General features: G+C 45.6%; 1 protein-coding gene across 5 annotated transcripts in view; it reads left to right on the top strand.

The window, feature by feature from the left end:
* Positions 1 to 19,804, top strand: part of LOC119393431 (zinc transporter ZIP10) — a 103,735-nt gene that overhangs the window by 57,687 nt on the left and 26,244 nt on the right. For 2 of the 5 annotated variants that reach the window (XM_037660444.2, XM_049416246.1), the window contains exon 2: positions 13,535 to 13,644. The exons of 1 other annotated variant lie outside the window; for it this stretch is intronic. The gene's annotated coding sequence lies outside the window, so the exon portion shown is untranslated. Of the gene's footprint in view, positions 1 to 4,070; positions 4,351 to 11,454; positions 11,526 to 13,534; positions 13,645 to 19,804 lie in introns of those variants that run through there. 2 more of the 5 variants (XM_037660442.2, XM_037660443.2) reach the window with 2 other exon arrangements.

Genomic DNA, 19,804 nt, shown 5'->3' with positions numbered 1-19,804 from the left:
CCAAAGAAACGAGGTAGGTGTGGAGAGGTCTTTCTTTTCTTTTATTGTTTTCTAGATCTTTAGACTCCGTAGGGACTTTCCATCAGTACTCGCTGAGTGTCCGGCATAACTGTCGTAACAGCGATTATAAAACCCATACCATCATGCAAACTACCAGGAAAAAGGCTTTCCTTGCAGTTTCCTTGCAGGAAGGAGCTCGTGAAAACAATTATGCTCTAAACTAGAACTTCAAGTCGAGGATCTTCTTGTATCAATTGTGTGCCGCTGATTAATATCATTTGCGACTGCTCTAAGCAGTACGTTTGACCGAGAAGAGGGCGCGTGCGTGCTACGATGCACGAGACGACAGTAGACCAGCCACTTACGAGAAAGAGAGAGAGAGAGCGATACATTTAATTAAAGCAGGTGAAGCGTCTTTGCCCAAGGTGTATCCTCAATCCAGGACGACGAGTGCCTTAGCCATCTCCCCGAGCCTGGGGGATTCGACTATGCGGTTCATCCAGGCTGGCGCCTGACAAACCGAGTTTCTAGGATTAGGTTTTTGGTGCCTGTGGAAGAAGGAGAAGCGAGCGAAATGTAGAAATCAAATTGTAGTAAATGAAGGGATACTGGAAAGCACGTACTTGAGGCGCACTTGCGAACATTTTCTTTCCTTGCAAGCGAACTGACTGAGCTTGGTATGCTTACCCATTGCTCACACGAGCGCCCGTGTTTGTCGGTTCCCGTCTTCGCTTCGTCCCCGTCCTTTAGCGCCATAGCTATAGTCCTCAAGTAAAAAAAATAAACTATAGTCGGTTATCGCCTGAGAATAAATACAAGCTGCGCCCCCAGAACTGTGGTGCGCCTGTTATGCATCTTGCAAGAGAGTCGTGCTAGGTGGTAACTTCAAGTATTTTTCGCTGCTAATATAAACACTATACGCTTATTATGGATTAAATGTCCGTCTTCCTTAATTGAAATATTACGCTTGGCTAAGCAATGATGTCGGAATATTTGTTGAAATTTCGCCGGAAGTTCAAGTTTTCGCTTAAAACCCACGACACGAACAGTGTCTGTATGGGACACAAGCCATCTGAAACAACCGATAAAAGCGCTTGACGTCACAAAAAATGAGCATATGTTGGATGGGATCGTCTACGAAAGTTCTCTGTGGGTGGGACAGTGGTGGCTGGTGGAGGGAGCTTGTACTTGTCTATAGCTCAGCAACGTGCCTTGATACCTTATCCCTGCCTATACGACTTTTCATGCACAGCAGCGTTTACATCTTGTGTCTGTCATCTTTATCGGAAGACAATCAAGATACACGTGCTCATCCGCCGAGTGAGTCACCGTCTAAGACGGTGTACCGCCTTGTCGCGATGGCGACACTCTTACCTCTGTACTGTCGCACGGGAGACACAATCGACAATGCTGGTCTCAGCGTTCACTGAACCTGACACTGCGCGACGGTGTGGTGCGAGCGTCACGCGCCATCGTCAGATACGTGGGTAGCAGGACGCTCGGCTGAATGGTCACGAAATCTAGGCTGCGATAGGGGGTGTGTGAGAGACAGGAGAAACGAACCGCAGCGGTGTGTCTGGCACAAAGTCAAAGGATAAGCGCCGGGGCATCGTTGTGTCGCGAGAAACAAAGCGACTTTGACAAACCAGTGAGCCGCACGGCACCTTTCAGGGAATGTGCTCCCGTGCATTGCTCGTATGACCGACTTTACCAACGCTATCGCTCTAAAAAGCATGCTTAGATCCGCGTGTTTGTCTGTCCTCTACGTTACCGATGCCACTTAGTGTGCTGAAGTACACTAAGGAACCTTCTCATCTAGAGCTTAAGACAACCTCTCTGCTTATGTGAATATAAATCAGCTCATTCTTTTTCATTTTCTTCAATGTGATAACACGATTTCTACAAATAACCCTGATTACAATGCTGCGTTGCCATTAAAATGATCACCGGCTCTATTTCCGTTGACACCAGCCACGGTGGTCTAGCGCTTAGGGTGCTCAACAGTTGTCCCGAAGGTCGCGGGATCGAATGCCGGCCGCGGCGGCCGCCTTTTGATGGAGGCAAAATGATAGAGGCCGGTGTGCTGGGATTTACGTGCACGTTAAAGAACCCCGGATGGTCTAAATTTGTCGGAGCAGCTCCCTCCCCCCCCCCCTTCAATCACCACAAGCCTTTCTCTCATAATCCTATGGTGGTTTTGGGACGTGAAACCAACCACAACAATTATTATGATCTCCGTTGGCCTATCAGCTTATCAAATTCTGAAATACAAATATTTTTTCGAATACACCGCGACAGATTTCTTACATCCGCATAACGTTATCGCCTGTACGTCTATACTATTTATAATGGTTACAGCAGCTTCAAGGGCGCACGCACTTTCAAGCAGCTACGGCAGATCGGACAAATAAGCGGTCATTTAATGTGTCCGCCGTCTGCCAAAAGATATCTGCCTAGTAGAACGCTTTCGCTTTAAACGACGTACAAATTAGCGCGAAAACACATTCTTTCTTTCTTGAGTCGTTAAAGATTTGACGGTTTACTTTTATTTGTTTACACTTCAGTTGACCTTGTAGTGAAGTTATCTAAGCCTACGCACCGTGGAGTTTTTCGGCATTCGAGCAATCTGTTACCTAGCAAGAGCGCACAGGAAGAAATACTTTCAACTAAACTAGGCAGTGAAACTGGCGAGATACTTAAAAAATAATTGCGGTAATAGCAGTGAAATTCATAAAGCAAGAAATTGGGAAAAAATACGCATGCAGTGGGACGGAAGCCTTTCAAGGACAAAGCGTTATGTGAAGCTATAGGTCCACGCGCGACCTGATGATAGCAGCCTGCTGCAGCAGCTAACTTGTTGAATACCAATAGTAATAGTATCCGGGTTTTACGTGCCAAAACACGAGATGATGATGAGGCACATCGTAGTGGAGGGCTCCGGAAATTTCGACCATATGGCGTTCTTTAACGTGTGCTGCCATCGCACAATACACGGGCCTCTAGCATTTCACCTCTATTCAAATGCGGCCGCCGCGACAGGGATCGAATTCGCGACCTTCGGGTGAGCAGCCGAGCACTGTAACCGTTGTACCACCGAGGCGGACTTGCTGAATACCAAAGAATGTCAGTATCCGCCAAGCGTTTAATCTGCCTGTACTACTTACATAGTGCAACAGTGGTTGAATAAAAATTTACTGCTTCAAAGAACGGGGCAGAAGGGGTAAGTCGTTGGGCTAGCTATCTTCGGTCCAAGCATCTTTGGTTCCTTTTGTCCATAACCAGTACCTGGTCTTGCACTAGCAAACGTGAAGTTTCGATAATTGTTTGACGATTTGAGCACGTACGCTCGAATGCCTTCTGCAAAACATCAATTTTAGAGCGACGGAAAGTTCTAGAAATAATTTATACGATCGTCTATCGTTCTGGCAGCGACCACGAAAGCAGCAGGCACCTCGAAGAAGAGGAAGAGCGGGCCGGCGCCTTTTCTTTCAAGGCTGCCTCGCGACGTGCGCCTTATATCCACCGCAGGCTATATTTAGTACCCGCCAAATTTCTCAGCTTCATCAACAGCGTCGAATGAGTATAGTGAGTGAGCCCTGTTTACGCTTAAAGAAACCGGCCTCCACCGCCTTCGGTTTGTCGGGTCGCACTCTCCATCAGGAACCAAGCGCTTTCCGGCTTGAGGGGGCCTCATGCCGGACCGGCACGACACTCTTCATTGCTTCGTGCGTGAGCAGAGAAAGTGAGCAGAGGGCCCCGATGCTGCCGCTGCTGCTGATGCCACTAGAATAGATGGGACACGGGCAGAAAGGGAAAGGTCACTTCTTCTCTCAGGATAGTGCTCGTTGCCAAACGGATCTATCCTCGCTCTGATACGAGGTTGATACCAGACCCTTGACAAGGGCTCGGCGATTGCGACATAATGTGGCACGGCTTCGGCTATTGACAGCGGGAGCAAATATAGGATTTTGCCTCCACTTCTCCTTCTTTCTCTTCACACCGTTGTGACTTTTTTTCTTTTGGCGACCGCCGCTGTTCGGCGACACTCTATACAGTTGAGATATAACTCTGAAAGAGCGACAGACGCTCCAGCTGCCGCTCTATCGAACATTGCTTCTTGCACATTGCAGGTGAAATTTGGGACGCCGGTCTAGTTGGCTTCCGTTTGGACAATACGATCACCTTTTCGACCGGAAGGGGTGGAACGAAGGAGATTTTACTCCGTTTCTGACGTCAACACAGCAGGAATCCAAATACCGCGTCTGTCATAGCAGAACTGAGCAGTTGGCACCTGCTACTGTCGATGACACGCGCCTCGAAGTACACCTGATCAGCCGTGCTCAGCCGAAGGTTCGTAAAGTCCATTTACATTATTTTCCGTGCGACTTGCAGCTTTGCATGCTTTGAGCGGGAAACAGCGCGCGCGAGAAGGCTCAGATATGTACCAACTGGCCCGCCTGCAATCAATTTTGCCTGCTTCCTGTGTCGTCGGTATGTTTAGCGTGCTTTTTTTATGGGTGCTTTGGTTATGTTGTCGCGAATTGACTTTCGCAAAGATGCGTGCGTATAAGGAAATAGGAATGTGGCTGTAGATATTTTCATACCTTCAGATGTAGCAAGTGCAATCCAAATACTATGCTCGGAAACAACCTAGGTACTTAGTACGAGCTCCAAGCACAAGACCACGGTGCACCTACCATTCTCCTCGGCAAGAGAGGAGTGCTGAATGCAGTACGCTCAAAGCTTACGTGTTCTTTTTTTTTCTGCTAATGAAAATTCTAGCCTAAAAGAACTGGTTGTTGGGCTAGTTGGTAGCTGGGTTGTGGGTGTGTGGGTGTGTGAATGTGTCGTGTGGTTGCGCTCTAATTAACTTTTGAAAATTCTAGCCTGACTGGAAGATAAAGTTCATTGCTTCTATCTAAATTATTACTTTTGCCTAGGAAGGCCTACTGATATCACGGTCTCCCACAATATTTTTCATGATGTTCAGGTTTTCAAACTAAAACCTGTAACACAAAGAGATATTTATACGGCGAACTTAGCTGTCATAAACGCGTGAAAACGCTTGATGTCGCAAAAATGAGCGAGCGTAATGGGTTTATAGAAATTATCTTCGAGTTCAACAGCGGCAGCCACACCATTGTAGTCATAGGTTGTCAATGCCCATAGGTGCCTAATTCAAGAAGGCTTGATTCCGGCTCATTTAGGTTAGACCACAAGAGTGTTCCCACCTGCATACTCTCCCTGAATCTCTCTATGCCCTGTACTGAACGAACGAAGCACATAGCACATGCAGTGTGTCCAATGTTAGAAAAAATTATGACATGATTTTGCAGACGTGCAAAAATACACAAGAAGGCATTGTAAATATTATGCTGTTCCCCGTAAGAAATTTTTAGAACTAAATAGGTTGGGTAGACAGTCACTATCACTAGCAAAAATCTTGGGCCCATGGCCAACAGAAACTTTTCAAAACATCCCTGCGCGCGTACTAGTATAGTTTTTTAGAAGAATCAGGAATATCGGAAAGGTACTGATTCATATTAAAAAATATTTTTCGCATCTTTAATTATTGCCAGATACTTCTGGTCACATGTTTCGCTTGTTTTGTGTGTTTCTCGTGTTTCATGACAGCTGTGTTTAAAGTACGGCAAGTGGCGAGTGACTGTTGCGCGATTACCTTCTGTAAGGAACTGTAAGGTGAACTCTTCCGAAAAGCGCGGACGTTTCTTGTGCGCGAACATTATTGTTGACGTGTGAGTACTGTTGACGCGTGAACGTTGTTTATGACGGCTGAGCATTGATTTTGTGAATGGAAATTTTCTTGCACGAATTTTGCATTACTTTATGGTTATTGACAAATTATGTAAGAGGAGTAGCCGGAGCCATACCTAGGCACCAACCTCTCCTTAAAACATATATATAGAAGAAAAGGCGGATGGGGGGGGGGGGGGGGGGGGGGGGGCGTGAACGGCACAGTATCGCGGAAGATGCAGCAGATTTAGCAGCTATCTACAGCAATTTACAATTTAGTCCATCATTATCTCCCATTTCCTAATTACTTCTGTATTGAAGTAGTACCAGGAGCTGTTTATCCCACGACTTTTAATCCACTGCATTTTTGTCAAAGTCAAGTTGTTTTAACTTAATGAGAGCAGCATTTTGGGCTAGTTGGTGATCCATGATATCAAATAAATTGCGCGACGAAAACATGGACAGAAGAAGACAAGTACAAACACAGCGCAAACTTTCAACTGAATTTCCAGTGGCACAATAAATTCATTTGAAAATTTGCGCTGTGTTTGTACTCGTCTTCTTCTGTCCGTGTTTTCGTCGCGCCATTTCGTTGATGTTTTAACTGGCGTGTAAAAAAAAAATTCAAAAGCGAGCAGGTTGCTCAATTATTGAAACATAGCTCACAAGCAAGTCACACAGAGAAAGAAGATCTAGGTTAGAAAAAAGGATACAAATACAGTCTTCCAGTTTCAAGGACACAAAGTTATGTGGAATGCAAGGATCACGTAATAAGACAGCAAGCGTGTAATAAAATATAGAAGTCTCAAAAGTTTTGTAAAACTGCGCCAACTACAGAAATAAAGAACGCAATTTCAGCCTATATAAAATTATTGTGCAACAGGAAGAGTGCTAACGTGCTCTCATTTCTGTATTATTATTCGTACTGTTTAAGGCGTGCGTGATGTCTCGTCCTCTTCACTAAAGCTGCTGAACTGATGCCAACAATCCATTCAGTTGGGAAACGCCTTTCTTGAGCATAAAGTAGGCAGCTCACGCACCATAGTAAACCTATCACGTATGTACAAGGCGTACTAAGCGTGAATGGATAACAGCTTCTGCGGACTGATAAGAGAGAGAGAGAGAAATATTTTAATGAACAGCTAGAGATGTTTGCCTGGCTATTCGCCTGACATGCTACTCCAGATGCTCCAGGGTGACGATTATGATATATACACTGACATCCACACACACATACATAGACCACACTGTTTACAAAATTTCGGTCAGGCTTGTGGCCCGCAAGAAAGTCAGCAGCGCTTTCGTGGCGCGTAACGCACAGGTGCTGCTTTGCCATGGGCCCAGAATGTGCCGCAGTTCTAAACACGAGTCCCGTTGAAGGTGCAAGCCCGCCTTCAGAGATCGTCTTTCTGTTGCGTATCGCCTGCATTCACAGAGAACCTGTTTCAGGTCTTCTAGGACGTTACATTGAACGCACAATGGTGAGTCCGACAGCTTGATAAGTAGAACATTAAAATTCGCACAGTGGACCCTATATAAAAGGTACACGGAGATCAAAAGAAGTTGAAGCGGTTTCTCGTGCAGCATTTTTCCGACTTGATACACGGGAAATGCAGGGAGGGAGTGCGTCTGCAGGCGACAGCGGATGTACGCTGACGGATGTACATGGATGTAGGTTTACCCTGAAGCAAGCAATCACCTTTCAGTGATAAAACTCAAGGAGCCTGCAGAAGTGCAGATCGATGATAAAATCCAAGGTCTTCTCTAGTGGAACTCATGACAGACCATCGTCAACTGATAACTTCATACCATTCCGCGTTACGTGCTCTGAGGGAAAGAATGAAAGAATCACCTGTATACGATAAAGCACTTTTCTACGTTTTGAACAGCTCTTCCTAGCGATTAGTCGCAGGAACCTTAGACCAAGCCGCTGCGACAAGGAGAGATATTTCACATGTGGCTGGCCCTATCTAGTTAGAGGGTCGGAACACTTACTAGGAGAGCGCTAAAAGAGGGAACACAAATTTCAGCTCTTTATTTTCAATACACTTCCCTGACGTCTGCCTTTATTTTTCTGACCTTTTCTATATTTTATATGTATTATTCCCATTTTCGTTTTTTCTAAGTGTAGGGTAGTTAACGGGACACTTTTATGATTAACCCACCTGCCTTCCCCTCTCACTCATTCTTGTTAAATTCCACCTTTTTATGCATTTAGGTAAGATCTACCACTTAATGTTCTTGCGAGGATAAAGTGAAAGGGAGGAAAGAAACGCGCTGCTGCGGATTGTTGATTTGCGTTGGAGTCATGTGAGGAACGGCAAGAACCACGTAGGAGCAAATAAGCATAGCTTTGCCGTGGCACAGCAGCTGAAACTTGTACGCCCACCGAGCTTGACTCGAGCATATGACTCAAGCATGCACTTTACAAACAAACAAACAAACAAACAAACAAACAAACAAACAAACAAACAAACAAACAAACAAACAAACAAAACAAACAAACAAACAAACAAACAACAAACAAACAACAAACAAACAAACAAACAAACAAACAAACAACAAAACAACAAACAAACAAACAAACAAACAAACAAACAAACAAACAAACATAAAGGGCTGTGAAGAGTTTGGTGGGTAGCTGTTGTACCTACCCGTCACCAGGTATTATATTAAAATGCAGGACGGAATACATAAAACAACGTGATTAAGCTCTTTTTTGTGGCAAATCGCCAGCGGCCTTTCAACGGTGGCGGAATGTGTGAAAGGTGTAGAAAATAATATTCCCGATGGCACCTGCAACATTCAGGTGTAGCCTATGAACAAGAAACACGGCTACTTCACGCGAAGACGTGCCATAGGAAGAGAGCCAGACAGAGGAGCGTCTCATTTTACGCCATCCTTCATCTTACGAAACGCCAAGTGGAGCCACTTACGATGGCTTGCACAATTCCCACCTGACTTCGGAATGAAAACCGCTTGGAATGTACCAGAGGGCTCTTCTTTCATGGCCTCATCGACAACGGTCGGGGGCTGTTATACATTCCGTTCCATTACGAATTGCATGGGCCCACGCACGTATAGATGTCTCGCCGCTCTTTTCGCTACTCTTGCAACCTATCGGCGTCGACAAGGGGCCATTCCGCGATTTCCGCCACCCTCGTCGAGCGCCTCTGTTCCACTCCAACCTGCGCAGGTGCAGAGGCAACTTTCGTTTATTGCGGCGCGCACGAGCAAGGTCAGTGGCGCCGCCACGCCTCTGCACGTCGGGGTTTTTCCTCGCGCCTACACGCGTCCATCACAAAGAACACTAGTGTCATAGGTTAACTGAAGAAAACACACAAACAGGATCACCGTTTCAATAGCCAGGCTCAAACGGACAGACAAGCGTGCAGGCTCATCTTAAGCCTCGTTTGTATTCTGACAACGCTGGTTAAACAAACGTCTTCTGGAAGAAGACATTTGAGAAGAGAAAAACGGTGTAGGCGACTTTGCTGCCACTAAGATGGCGGACAACCGACGCTGCTTGACGTCTCGACGGAAGCATCGATTGCCTGCTAGAAGTAATACGTAGTGGTACATTCTTTTGCGCCTAGTGGAGGGGGGGTGTGCTGCGTTGTGGTCTTCGTTGGTTTACACCATGGTTTCCTAAAATTAACTAGAGGGGACTCTGGCGCTGCGATCGTTCAGCCACCATGGGAATGATGGGTAGTACACGGATTTGCCTAGTCTTCGTACTTGCGGGCTTTGAACGAACTTGTGGCTTTGTTTATTGCCGTGATTTGGTTTTCATTTGGATAAAAGAAAGATAAAAGATCGTTGTGAACTTCGTGACCAGGTTTGAGTTGGTGAGCCTAAAAAGGTTAAAGTGGTGATGTGGAACTGCTGACTTTTGTTGAACTTTGTTTTGCGACAAAGCGGATGCAGGCGACGCGCAGCTAAACGGAGCCTAAAGAACGAAGTTTAGACAAATCCGTGTACTACCCATAATTCCCATGCTGGCTGAAGCGCCATGCGTTGCAGCTCCCATAGACACTAGCACCAGAGTTACCTCTAGTAAGTATTGTAGGATACTCTATGGTTTACACACGCGAAATATAGCTACAGTGATCATACAGAGTTTTAGTGCCGGAGACCCCAAGCCTCTTGCGTACGCACGCTCTTGCGTTCCTTTGTACTAGCCGCACCCATGGGGAGAGAAAGAGAGATAGAAATGCTTTAATGAAATGCTGGAGATGTTAGCATGGCTATTCGCCTGACATTTTATTCCAGGTGCATTCTCCATGCCCCAATGGAGAATACAAAGGAAAGCAAGGGCTTACGTACTCAAGCTGCTTTAGAGTCCCGGAACTAAAACTCTAATATGCGTTTGCCCACCTCCTTGTCAACGCGATATGACATCAAGTAGTAAATACGTTTTTCGGCTGCGTTCTGTTATTTGGTCTTAAAACCGTCTTAGCTGTCAATAAAGACTTCATAGCTGGCGAAAACTGAAGCACACCATGACATCAAGATTCTGTCTCGATCACAAGAATTTTGAGCTAATTCCCCGCCAAAAGCAGCGGATAACCCCTGCACTCATTTGCAGCGATAGCGACACAGAGATAAACAATAAATCAGTGCACAGTAGTGAAGAATGGCTGCAATACTTGCCTCTTATTTATTAGGCCGTCATATTTGTGATGTCAAGCTAAGAAAAAAAAATTGGAATCTGAGGTTCTAAGGGTCAAAGCCGCAACCTGATGATGACGATACACTGCTGGGGTGACTTGGCAATACATGGGAAATAAAGATCCGCTAAATACATAAGCGAAGTACAAAAATGCAAGAGCACAAAACTAGCTACAGCGTGTTAATATATATCTGTATAAATCGCACTGCCGTAGCCAAGAGGGGGGATCGGGAGGGGTGCTCAACAATTCTCCCCCTTACCCACCCGAAAATTGTCAAATTATCACGTGTATATATGCACGCACACATACCACCAGACGCACTAATCTACATAAATGTAAAGGGTTGTTCACCCCCCCCCCCCTAAAAAATTTTCTGGCAACACCCCTGATATAGCTCGCATTTCACAATATTCTGGTTAATAAACAGCAAGTGCACAGCAACGTGCGGCATGTGCATGGTGTACATTTGTCGAACAGGATACAAGTTGACAGCTGCAACTTTCACAACGGCGCGAAACTCGGTTCTTCACCGCTTTGGTTCTCGAGTAGCGCATAGCGCTTTGATGTAACGAGCGAGAAATTTCGCCCGCGAGCGTGCGTGATTTGATGCGCACGCACGCGGTGGAGGAGGCGGCCAGTTTCCTTCCCATTTGCGGCTATTGTGGGCAAGTTTCCTCGACGGGAGTACGGCGCGCTTTTCCAAAGCAGTGCGGCGCGAGAGTCTTTCTTCCTCGAGCGAAGTAGCTCTCGTGAGCGACTATAACTGAACGAGCGCGCAAAAAAAAAAAAAAAAAAAAAAAAAAGCTCGGGGGTTGCTTTGATTACCGGCCATGTTTCGCAAACGGCCGGCAACTAAAATGCAGCGCCGCGCAGTCCAAGCAATTGGACGAACAGGTTTACGTCGCTGTCTGTGTTCAAACGTATACGCGCTCAGCACGTGCTCTCTCTTTAGCTTCCGTGAGGTACCCCCCGCTCGCTTCCCTTACCGGCGCCGAGTTTCACACGCGCTGCACATCTCCGGGCACGCGCTCGTTCCGTTTCACAGTCGCCTCGCCTCGCTTGGCATCGCACGCCACCAGGTCTCGCGCCACCCCGCAAGTAAGTGGAGCCTGACGAGTGAACGGCTGAAGAACAGCGTTAACGCGTGTAATGGAATCATAAGAATGCTTGTGGATGTTCAGTGATTATAAGGGTTCTTCTAAGCCAGGTGCAATCCTTTGTTGTTCGGTCCCGCTACGCTTTTTGATGAGTTGCCTGTGCACATTGAGATTCCCAGTGTAGAATACTCGTGTTTGTTGTGTACAAGCATCCTCGATACAGAATGAAGACATGTGTGGCTTCGTGTAGAGCATGACTGAACCTATGACGTCAACTCCCTATGCGAAGGCGTATGCTGCAATAGAAACGCGATCATCGCTGCGATGCACTAACAAGAGCACGAATTAAGACTACGAGATGGTGACAGGATGCGTTATTATTGTTTCCTGAAATGTTGTTTTTATTCACGAACTCTCAAAAATTATGTAGCGTGTGTCTTCTTCATTTTTCTTTCTACCTATATGTTCTCTTTATTTTTGTGAGCGTGTTTAGCACGGCGTATACTATTCATTTTTGAAAGAATCTGCTCTTCGTTGCATCATAACACACAACACCAGCGCTGCCTGAGTGTCATGCCGCCGCCACCTTGTTGTCCGAGAGTAATGTTGTAAACTATGCTTCTATGCAATCTTATAGTTGTACTGTTTTACCTAACTGGGGAGAGCCTTGCTAAACAAATTTGGTTGTAAATAAATCACAGAAACGCAATGTAAGCACGGGACTCGCTAAGCGGCCACAAACTGACGCTTGGACTCTTGAAAATTATAAGGTTCAGCATTTTCATAATTGCATCAGTGTGCGCAGCAAATTCACACCCCTCATGACACAGAATCGTTTTTTCTGCTGCGATATGCATTGATGTCGTGGTGGTCGTTCCAGTTAAATATTCCGGCACGAACGGATGCGCGTACTCTTGTGATCTGTCATATTTCCCGATCCATCTTGTCAAAGCGCTCCATCCTGCCTGCTGCCGGCATATTGTTCGTGTTTGTCTGATGAATGCTGTCGCGTGGCTTCTAACTGCATTGTCGGAGGCAAAGCAAATATGGCTTGCATTGAGCGCAGAAAGACGTGCTCGTGCGCTCTGTTGCAGAGAGCCGGGAGTCGCACTGCTAAAAGGTCCACGGTGTGTGTTCGCAAAAAAAAAAAAAAAATCACGCTAGAAATACCCTTTGAGCCCCAGCGGCCTTGTGAAATTCCGGAAGCGCAGAAACGAGAACGGTGGATCTATTTCCGCGTGCGTGACCGCATTCAAAGTATCGGTTGCGCATGTGACTGAGCGCCATCGCAAACTTTGGGTCGAGGCCGAATTCGTTTTCCGGCCCCAGAGAGGAAGCGAAACCCTCGTGTAGGCTTGCGCTGTTTATGCTCGTTTCTGCTCTTTGCACAGACGTCTACCACTGTTTGGCCTCTTACGTATCCATCATCCCACTAGCGCGTTGTGACAGGGCGAATGCCTATGAGAGAGGGCTCTTCCATGAAACGCAAATATTTTCGCCGTTGTAATTGTACGTTCGCTTGCTTGCTACTCTGCATGTGGGAGGGGATGAGAGATAGATAGATAGATAGATAGATAGATAGATAGATAGATAGATAGATAGATAGATAGATAGATAGATAGATAGATAGATAGATAGATAGATAGATAGATAGATAGATAGATAGATAGATAGATAGATAGATAGATAGATAGATAGATCTTGCTACTCTTAGTGGGGAAGGGGATTGGAGACGGAAGGACAGGAAGAGAGAGAGAGAGAGAAAGTAAATAACATAAAAATGTTAAAATAGTATAAAAAAATAAAAAAATCGCATTAAGTAGTCTGGCTTTTGGGTGAGGAAGTGCGCTGATAGAGTCTTAGGATGTAGATAGATAACACACCATAATGTGTTATTTCGCACAACGGGCCCCAGACGTGATTTCTTATGCTGCTCTTGCCACACAGCATTGCCACCTACAGCACTTGCAGCGTTTTATCCTTTTCACACGCGTAACCTTCGTCTCGTAGGTTCTACAGCGTGTTACATGAGTGGTGCCCTGGACGAATATTCTCGGAAACTCCAGTACTCGACGCAGCTGCGTCCGGAAATGCTTGGTGCTGACTTGAAACTGGTCGAGGTAAGTAAAAATGAGCAAAAGCATTGCCACTTATACTCAGGGCTGGGCAAAGACACCTTGAAACTGTATCGCGATACGATAAAATATACTCGGGCAAGAAATATTTGAGATACAGATACAAGATACTCGCGGAATAATTGTATCCGATACGATACTTCCCAATTGTATCTCAAGATACTTCGATTCATTTGCAAATTTGCTATTATATATCTATATAATGAAGCAGCAAAGGCCTATGTAGAAATGGGTTTACTTGAAAATTTCTTAGCTGCGACCAGCTTCGTTTAATTTTAACAAAATACCTGTTTGTATCACAAGATACACACTTTCTTGCTCAAGACGTATTAGTTTCATTTCTAAACGACTTATTGGGATTTGTTTGGCTGCTTAACATGACAACTCTTTAACTGCTGCGCTGTTAGCTGTTTTTGCTTGACACTTTTGTAGTTTATTGGTGTCGCTGCTCCACTTGGCGACTAGCTAGCTGGTTACCATCTACCTGCAAGTGCCCTCGCACGATGGCGCAAATTACGCTGTGCAGTCTTACCTTGTCCGCAAGCATATTGTTTTCGTAATACCGCATCCATCGGCAGGTGTACAGCAGCAATAACGTTTGTAGCGGTATTGTTTGTGACGCATCGTGTAGAGAGGATGAACTACATAGTCGGCGCTCCCAATTAATTGAGGACATAAAACTGCACTGCTTTTTCATATTTTACTCATCTGCTGGCGTAAAGCGTTCGTTAGCAACATATTCACTAACGTGCAATCTTTTACCATTTGTTCTCTGAGAGAACCTGAGCCGCCAGGAAACGTCTCAGACGTATTCTAGAGGCACAAAACGCCGCAGGGTTTCACTGCTATTCACACTATTGCCACTTCTAGCTCTGCCTACCTGCGGATTCGTAACAATAAGAATACTTTAAGGTGACCTAAAAAAAAGGAAAACGAATATATTTAAGTTAAATAGCAAGGTAGTTCCTTATTAAACAATGAAAGCGAATAAGTATACAGGGTGTTTCACGTAAGTAAAACCCAATATTAAAAAAAAAAAACAAGTGGTTAACCGCCGCTGAATGAAACCAAAGTATTTGGTTTGCCGTCGTGTGGCACTCGTTATGGTATGTTTTGTACTAAGCTGAACTGGTTAATTAAATAAGGTCAATTACGCGACATTGCGACATTTTTAATATGCACTTTAGGGCCAGCTGCGCTTCGACACATCGCAGAGCGAATTTAAAACGACCGACCCAATTTTTTTTCGGCAGCGTACATGCTGCGTGGTGAATGTTCTCGGGCTTTTAAAGAAAGCCCGCGAAATATGAAATAAAACCACGTTCGCAGACAGTTAAGAAATAAGAATAAAGCAGAGAACGTATTTGAGCAGCAGGTTACAAAAGACATATTACAATAAACAGATGGTCGAAAAACTATGCAGAGGACTAAGTAATGTATGGGATGCAAACGGAAGACAGCAAAGAAAGTACTTGTACTAACAATCAAGTTATCATTAAAAGAACTTTTCGAATAATTTAGCAGGAAGAACACAGACGCAGTACGTCAAAATATAGTGGGACGGTTGTTAGAATCTCCATTCCATGTAAGTCAATCTCATTGTACTATGTAAGTCAAGCTTGCCTCCACAAGATCTTTCAAATCGCTGATGTGTGAAAGGCGCGAGACGCAAAGCAGCCCCATTCTTGCATTCTTGAGACATTGCAACGAAGCATCGCGCAAGACAAACTTCGATAGCGACAGTATAGCGGCCTCAGAATTTGTGCGAAAGACGGCGCACGCATTGGCGTACGCAGCAGAGTGCAGGGTCTATGAACAAGTGTCATGACATCAACAGAAATAAAAAGAAAGAAAACATCTAGAAAAAAGGTAGGCTGCGCGTAGTCGTTCGCACGCTTCTTTTTGTCGCGATGGCTCGAGCGCCATCATGTAACTCCGCTCCACCAATAGGGACGCTTAAACATCATCGCCTGTGCTCGCTGGAACGCTCTGGCGGAAATATACAAGAATGTTACTGTCGTTAGTTTTATTCAGGTGGCTTAGTGGCAGCAATATCAGCTTGAGAACTGGAATTCCGGTCGACGTTTATTGTTTCGCACGGTGGTGTTTCTGTAGCAGTATATTGTATCTTAAGATACACGATACATTATCGAATGTATCGGAAATACAGATACAGATACTCGTTTTGCAAGACGTATCGCGATACAGATACAAGATACCCAAAGAGTATCTAAGATAGTATCGAAGATACATGTATCTTCGATACTGCCCAGCACTGCTTATACTTAATAATAATTGTTGGGGTATAACGTCCCAAAACCACGATATGATTATGAGAGACGCCGTAGTGGACGGCTCCGGAAATTTCGCCCACCTGAGGTTCTTTAACGTGCACTTATATCTAAGTACATGGGCCTCTAGCAATTTCGCCTCCATCGAAAATGCTAGAGGTCCGAGCGGCCTGTGTTGGTCAGCATGGGCTAGAGGCCGGGACTCGATCCCTCAACCTGCGGGCCAGCAGTCGAGCACCTTAACCACTATACCACCGTGGCGGGTGCCACTTATACTTACGAGGCATTTTCGTTGCTGTAGGTAATGCTGTGAGGTAATTTTTGCTTAACGAAACAACAAGCACTGACAATTGGCGACCATGCATGACAGAAAAGCATATGCCTATAAATACAGCAAGTGGCAGTGTCGCCGTCTTTATTGAGAAACACTGGCAAGAACGACTAGCCCATTTTCATGACTAGAGGCCGGATTTTTAGGCACTAAAAAGGATCGTTTTAGGCGCCAAAAATAGGCAGACAAAACAATGTTTTAGGCTTCCAAAATCTTAAATATAGGCACAATACATTTTCACATAAATGCAAATAATTTCAAATGCAGACGTGCGTGACCTTTATCTACGACAGGAAAACAAAAATGTTATTGCCTGAGATGGCACAAAGGCGCCAACAGTTGAACATAGCCGTACAATTGTGCTTTCGCCCGCACGGTACGCCCCTGTACTGCCCGATGAATCAAGTGTCCACTGTCGAATCAACACACTCCCGAATGTCGCTCCGGCATGACTGAGAAGTGGAGAGCAGGAGCAGACAGCCACATTGCTAAATGACCAGAAGGGAGGGCTTCCTCCTATTGGACGGGTCGCATTGCGTAGAGCCAATTTCTCCCCTGGCGGTGAACCACTGGCGTAGCCAGGCTGGGGGAGGGGGGGTTCAACCTTCACCCTCCCCCGAAACTTTTCAGTTTTGCGTGTGTGTGTATATACACGCACACATACAAACGCATACACGAACACATATCAAGTATGGTTGTCCCCCAGTTCCCCCCCCCCCCCCCCCGCATGAAAAAAATTATGACTACGCTACTGCAGTGAACACCATAAAAAGTAAATTCCAAACAAAACAAAAGCTGTGTGCACATCACATTTTCCTTTCTTTTTTTGCTCTTCATTCTCCTTTCCGCTGACGGTTCTTCGCATTCGCCAACCGCTCGGGCCATGTTCAGCGCGGCGGCGAATGCGCGGCGGTGAATGCTCGCCGGCGTGTCCCGCTTCACTGCTGCTAGCGGTTGTTGGACGGTTGAACTAGAGGACTAAGTTGAACCCCATAGTTCCCAACAGTCAATCTTACGCGGTAACATGAATAACGGTCTCAAACAGCATCCAGGAGCGAAACTTGAGGTTAAATAGCGTTCATATAAGCGCAAATTTTGAAAATAGGCATTTATAGGCATTTGTAAGCATTTAGGCACGAACGCCAAAAATAGGCATTTATAGGCACTATAAAAACGCTATAAAAGCCCTTCTTAACCTCTAATTCATGCTCATATATCAAAATGGCGCGATAGGAGCGCAAGGAACAAAATAGGCATTTGCCTAAAATCCATTCTCTATTCATGACGTTCGAAATGTCGGCCGGTGATGTCGCCGGGCTGCGGTGGCGGTGCCAACACGGACTCCTTACTGTAACAAGAATTATTCGAGCAAAAATAGGCTGCACAGCGGCGGCTTCATGACTATTACCAACAGCTTTGTTGATGCACAGCCTTTCATTGAGGAGTCAGGGGAACCAATTTTGTTCGCGTGCCAACCTTTACTCGAAGCCGCGAACCCGCCATGCTTGGGGTAGGGGACAACGCGCAGTGCGGAATAAAAAAACCAAACCGACTCTCCAGGCCAAGCACGACCTTCTGTCTTTGGCTTTTGTCGTCGCGTCCTTGCGCTCTGCAGCCCTCGAGGTCGCCGTTCAGGCGACCACGGCCACGTTGAATGCACATGGATAAGGGTGGACGAATGAATACGGTGTGACGCCAGAGCAGGGAGCTTAGAGACATTGATAACAATTAACGGACGACGACGACGATGATGATGATGATGGAGAATAGGGGAAGGCCGGTGTTCTAATGAACCATGATACATGCCATTTCTTTAAGAAAGGTAAATAAATACTCGTGTGGCAAGGATGACCAAGGTTAATCGGGTGCGCTGTCTTCACTTTATATTAAAAGGACACAAAGAGGAACAATTAATCGGTTTAGATCGATAAATTGTGCTCTGTGAACCCCAATGTCGTTAATTTCGCCATCATAGATTTATTATTAAGGAGAAAATCAAGTTGAAAGTCTCATTTTTAAATTTCGCGCCGAAATCTCCCCCCGTGACGTCACGGATTTCAAGATGTGTTTATCGTATTTTGGCCCCATTGGCTCAACAAAATTACCCCAAACTTGGTATGTTAAGTCTATGGCCCCGTCAAAGGACAATGTACTTCATTTTTATCGATTAGGAACTACGTAGTTCCTAGTAGGCGCCGTCAAAACATGTGACGTCACGGCCAATGGTGCAGAAACTTCAAGGTGGTGCTGCCACCCACATTTCGTTTTTGCGCGTTTTCTCGCTTACTAAGCGTCTTCTCGCAGCAAGCGTAGTGTTTTTGGTATCCTGAAAGATTGCTTTACTAATAGAGGAAAAATCGTTTTGCTCTTCAGTGTCCCTTTAAGTACAACGAAACAATCAAATGAGACAGAAACTATAAATCTTGAACAGTCAAACAGGCGTGAGAAGAAAGCGAAAAATGTAACGAACAATGAGAGATAAGAGATTGAATTCACGCTTGTGGACGCCCGTATTCAAGACGGAAAGCTTCCCCTTCCCCCTAGTGTAGGGTAGCAAACCGGATGTTATAATTGTGGTCGACCTCGCTGCCTTCTCTCTATCTCTGTCTGCATCGTAGTGCGGTTGCTCTTGTGGTTCTCCGTAAGTACGCCTGTACTAGGGAAACCATATTCTTAAGTACAAAGGGAAGGACTGCTGGGCGAGTTGGTAACTCATCTTAGATCGGTGGTGCACATAAGAACGATAACACAAGAGGAAGGAACGCGGACACGGTGCAAACTGTGAACTCAGGATTTATTAAAACACAAACATATATATGTGTGGTTAGATGAACACGTGTTATGAAACCATGAGCAGAGAAACATTAATTCAATGACGCGCTTCCAGGAAGTCGAGCTCTGCGGCAAGTAACGTGACCGAGGGTTTCGCGACACATGAGTCACCCGCTTTGTTAATGAGATATGCTTGTTCAATTTCACGTGCTACCTTATCTTCGAGCCTAGATTGCACTGCCGTGTCAGCAAACAAGGGTGCGCAGCCACATTCTCTACAATGCATAATATCTGGGGTTTAACGTCCCAAAACCACGATTTGATTATGAGAGACGCCGTAGTGGAGGGCTCCGGAAATTTCGACCACCTGGGGTTCTTTAACGTGCACCTAAATCTAAGTACACGGGCCTCAAACATTTTCGCCTCCATCGAAAATGCAGCCGCCGCGGCCGGGATTCGATCCCGCGACCTTCGGGCCAGCAGTCGAGCGCCATAACCACTAGACCACCGTGGCGGGTTCTCTACAATGCAAACGAAGGTTAGAACATGTTTATACCTTTAGCGAAGCTTTGTGATCCAAAAGCCTCCTAAGTACTATGTGCGAGTATCTGTGGCAATCATCCCATAGAAACAAAGCAAAAGAAGCGAAAGGAAGGCAGTGAAAATAATAATCTATGCCTTAATACCAAGCGCACGATTGCGAAAACTGGGCCACTGTTGTGGTGGTAGTGATAGCACTAGCGATATGTGG

This window comes from Rhipicephalus sanguineus, chromosome 5 (genome assembly GCF_013339695.2).
Source record: "Rhipicephalus sanguineus isolate Rsan-2018 chromosome 5, BIME_Rsan_1.4, whole genome shotgun sequence".
NCBI classification, from domain to species: domain Eukaryota; kingdom Metazoa; phylum Arthropoda; class Arachnida; order Ixodida; family Ixodidae; genus Rhipicephalus; species Rhipicephalus sanguineus.
The sequence above is the reverse complement of the archived record's forward strand: the minus strand, read 5'-3'. Positions and strand labels throughout refer to the sequence as shown.